The sequence below is a fragment of the Pseudophryne corroboree genome, chromosome 6 (genome assembly GCF_028390025.1).
Source record: "Pseudophryne corroboree isolate aPseCor3 chromosome 6, aPseCor3.hap2, whole genome shotgun sequence".
NCBI lineage: Eukaryota > Metazoa > Chordata > Amphibia > Anura > Myobatrachidae > Pseudophryne > Pseudophryne corroboree.
Window position 1 is genome coordinate 445,292,154 of NC_086449.1, and position 4,702 is coordinate 445,296,855.

The 4,702-nt window shown below is 41.2% G+C and overlaps 1 long non-coding RNA gene across 1 annotated transcript; it reads left to right on the plus strand.

Moving 5' to 3' along the window:
- The first annotated feature begins 566 nt into the window (after positions 1–566).
- Positions 567–2,355, plus strand: LOC134935355 (uncharacterized). Its single transcript, XR_010180084.1, has 3 exons — positions 567–607; positions 917–938; positions 2,240–2,355. It is a non-coding gene; the product is annotated as an uncharacterized LOC134935355 (long non-coding RNA).
- Positions 2,356–4,702: the final 2,347 nt, after the last annotated feature.

Here is a 4,702-nt window from a genome sequence, read left to right on the forward strand (position 1 = left end):
TGAATGTAATGGTTGTTTGTGGGCCATCCCTCCAGATCCTTTCCCTGAATGCAAAGTTTACTGGAAGTTCCCATGATGCATATGTCATTAGACAATCAGGGATATGGCAGAGATTAAGATCAAGTCAACGAGCAGACATGTGGTTATTGGGTGAGTTTTTGCTTTAATTTTTGAAACAAACAAAAATAACTTGACAAATATACTATTTTGAAATATTGGATTATCTACCAACAGGAGACCGTGGATATCCTTGCACCCCCTGGCTCATGACTCCTTACCGTAATCCCAGGCCAGGACCACAGATGGCATTTAACTCCGCGCTTACTGCCACTAGGCAGCTGGTGGAGCGCACAATTGGTGTCCTTAAAGGGCGGTTTCGTGTGCTCCACCGCACTGGTGGCGACATCATGTATTCGCCGGAGATGGCAAGTAAAATAGTGGTCCTGTGCGCAATACTACATAATATCGCGGTAAGGAGTAGTGTAGAGCTTCCTCAGGCAGAGGAATTGCCTGATGAGGAGCCAGGGGTTGGTCCACGCTTCGGTGGGGGGAGTGTGACACGGAGGAGGAGCCAAGTGAGGGCAAGAATTGTTGCAGAATATTTCAGGTATAGTGTTTTTATATTTTATATTTGCAGAAATAATACAACACAGTATGCTTATGTTTTTTAAACCATGATTGCATTTTGTATGATCTTGTAAAGTGATTGGGTAAGGCTTTTGTTGTGTTGGAATGGGTAATTGATTTTTTTAACAAAAACCAAAAACACGTTAAGCTTACAATGTTTATTTAGAAATTTAAATACTGTAATGTTAATAAATAGTGTCCTTATTTATTTTATATCCTCAAATCCTGATTATGTAACCAAACACACAAACAAATGATACTCAATGTTTCACACTTTGTGACTGTCCAGCTGAATGATCACACGAACTGTGGTGAGTACACAGATATGTATAGTAATTTTATCTAAAGTCTGTGTCTCTGTGTGTGTTTTGTTTTCTTAAATTTGTGTTCAAAACATTTTCGCTTCTGCTAATGCGAATTTCCGCTCGTGCCAAATAACACTCTGCTCTTCACAGCATTGCAAAGATCAATAAAGTTATTAGAAATGACAACATAGATTTTTGACCAATCACATGCTAACAGACACTATAAATATATGCCCAAATAAGGAAAACGCCATTGCCATGATGCGTGCAGCACCGTTCACCAGGCGGGAGCTCCGCGTGCTGGTTGCGGTGATGGACCGCCGCGTAGGCCGCGTTGGGCGCTTCATCCCCAATCGGGTGAAGCGCGAGGCCTACGCGGAGGTCCGCCGCCTGCTGCGGACTCGCGTCCGCAGCAGGCGGACAATCATCCAGCTAGAAAGGAGGTGGAGTGATCTCCGTAGGAGGACTCCAGATTTGTTGGCGGAGATCCGCCAGCAAATTCGGGCTCTGCATACACGAAGTAAGTTACCTTACATAATGTTTTGGGTCAAAATTGTGCTAATGGGTGTTTTTCCAAGTTTAGGGCTTCCGGAATTTATGGTTCAATTGTTCAATACAATGTGCACTGCAGGGGAAGCATATGTAACATGTGCAGAGAGAGTAATTTTTGGGTGGGGTATGTTAAATCTGCATATAAATTTGCATTGTTAAAATAAAGCAGCATGTATTTACCCTGCCCATAATTACTCAAACCAACAAAATCTAACTCTCTCTGCACATGTTATATCTGCCACCCCTGCAGTGCACATGCTTTTGGCCAATTGCAAACGAAATTCCTGCTGTAATCCCCTTGGAATTTCAATCATTTTACAGTAAATGGTAGGCTAATTGCAACCTGCTGTGTCCTTTTTTGGAAATTATGACACTGTGTGTGGTTAGGGAAAACAGTACTGACTGTAGCAAAGTAACACCAAACAAGTGCATGTTTCAAACAAATAAGAAGCAGGCAGGAAAAAGAACCAAAAAACTTGATCAGTGCTGGCTATATAATAAGGTTCCTGGAATAGTAATCTGGTGATGTTGCCTAGACCAATCACTATGACTCAATTGACTAGATGAAGGAATGAGCTTCAAAGTAAAAATTTGGACTCATTTTGTTTGCTGTGGCCAACATGAAGAGGATCTTAACATGTTTGCTTTGCTATTACAAAAAAAAGCATTTAACATTGAACAGAACATTGAGAAAAGAAATTGATTACTATGTAATTTCTCATGTTTACAAAATTTGTACACAATTATCATTCTAGGACAACAACAACGGCAAAACTCACCACCCCCTTCCCCTTCCCACTCCCCCTCACCTTCACACTCCCCCTCCCCTTCTCACTCCCCCTCCCCTTCTCACTCCCCCTCCCCTTCTCACTCCCCCTCCCCTTCACAGTCCCCCTCAGCTTCCTAGTCCCCCTCAGCTTCCCAGTCCCCCTCATCTTCCCAGTCCACCTCAGCTTCCCAGGCCCCATCAGCTTCCCTGGCCCACTCCACTTTCCATTCCCCTTCTCACCACACCTCTCCATCTCTTTCTGGGACCCCTTCTCCTCCTTCCCATACCCCTTCTCCTTCTAATTCTACATCCCAATCTGAACCCCCCACACCCTCTATTGCCTTAACTTTCTCTCCGCCCCCCTCGCCCTCTCAATCAGACCCCCCCTCTGAAATTGGCAACCAAATCCAGCCTCCTTCCCCCATCCAGCCTCCTGCCCCAATCCCTCCTCCTTCCCCAATCCCTCCTCCTTCCCCAATCCCTCCTCCTTCCCCAATCCCTCCTCCTTCCCCCATCCAGCCACCTTCCCCCATCCAGCCAACATCCCCACCCAGTGAATGGGCAGAGGAAGCCCCTGCAGACCGGTCCGGGAGTCTTGAGGTTGCCGTGGAAAGTAAGTTTTGTTTTATAATGAAAAAAATGATTACCCACTTACACTTACAATGTCAAAACATGCAGTGTTGTACTGTTTGAATTCTTGGACCCTGGACAAATATTTGAAAATTTCATCATGGTGTACATGTTGCCTTTACATATTTGTGAGTGTCATTATATGTACAGTGTGTATGTGTGCAATGTTTTGTGTGTCCACTCTAGGTTGACACTCATTAGGTAGCCAGGGTTGCCAGGAGAACAGGGTTTATATGTGTTAGTTTTTCTGGTAAACAGTTAGACCTGAGTGGAGTTTAGTATGTTGTTTGCCTTTTACACTTGGGCCTGTGTAGTCTGAATATTTACACTTACAAATCACATGCTTCACTTTGTTATGCAGCCTAATGACACACTGTTTTTTTGTGTGAAAGTTACATTCTCAAAATTACTAATTGTTCTACTCAAACCTGTTTGCACTTATTTAGTAAGGGCAGCTTTCAGGGAGTGTGGGAATGCTATGATATGTTGGCCTTCTGAAGATGTGGATATGCAGTGTGATGATGCAGGACCAACCCCCTAAAAATAAAATACAAATAAAACAACAAATGGGAATGAATGCCAACATGGTGTAACATTGACGAAGATGGTAGTTATCTTTAACATGGGATGTCGGACATAGCAACCAATAAGATTATACTTTAAAAATTGGGATCCACTTCTACAATATAATAATCATATTTTTGCTTGATTGCTATGGGCAACGTTCCATCTTAAATATAACTCACATAGTAGTAAATTTAACACATGGTCTGGAACACTTTAAAATCTGATAAAAAGGCTGAGCAGGCTTGTGTGTTCTGCTAATGATTGTACCATAAAACAGCCAGGATGTAGTAACTTTGCCATTAAAGCAGGCCTGTCCAAACTGCGGCACTCCAACTGTTGAGAAACTACACATCCCAGCATGCCCTGACACAGCTTTGCCATTCCCTGACCACAAAACTGTGTAAAGGCATGCTGGTATATGTAGTTTCACAACAGCTGGAGTCCAGCAGTTTGGACATGCCAGCATTTAAGTGTGCTTTGCGCCTTGCTTGGATAATAAGTAATGTAATTAAGTTATTAATGTTTGTGTTGCATCTTAATTTCAGATGTTGCAGTTGGAGATCCTACAAGTTTATCCGGGATTCTTTACACCATGCGCCTACACCTGCAAGGAATAATGAATTGTGTTGACCAATTGCAAAAATTTGCTTGATTTTGATTATTTGTTTTAAAAAAAAAAAAAATTATTAACCAAAAAAAAAATAAAAAAGTTGATTAAAGTTAACCGGGTGTTGTGTTTATTAATGCAAAAAAGGATCAGCAGATTGGCAGGCAGAATTTGTTTGCAAAAAACATTACACACATCTAACGTTACATTTTTACCAAAAAATACAGGAGATTATTGTGTTAAGAAACATGTAAAAACCTTCATTCACAAACAACACCTTTTAAAAAAAAACAAAGTGAAAAAAAAAAAAACTATTTTACACTTTTACATGTTGATGGGCAATTATGGCAACAAAGTGTTAATCTGGTTTTTTTTTCAGACTTAATTGTTTAGGAACATTATCAATCATTACACTAATTGGGTTCGTAATTGAAAAGGGCTTGTGGACTTTAAAAGGAAAGGTGTAATTTCACTTAATAGCCAAAAAAAACTTTTTTGTGCGTTTTACCTTAAAAGTGTGCACTTTTACGGTAAAATGTGTAAATCTACTCAAACTTAGTATTTTTACGATTAAATATGTGTTATTGCGATGGTTTCGCAATGCTGCGATGGTTTCGCATTACTGCGATGTCATTTGGCGTACGC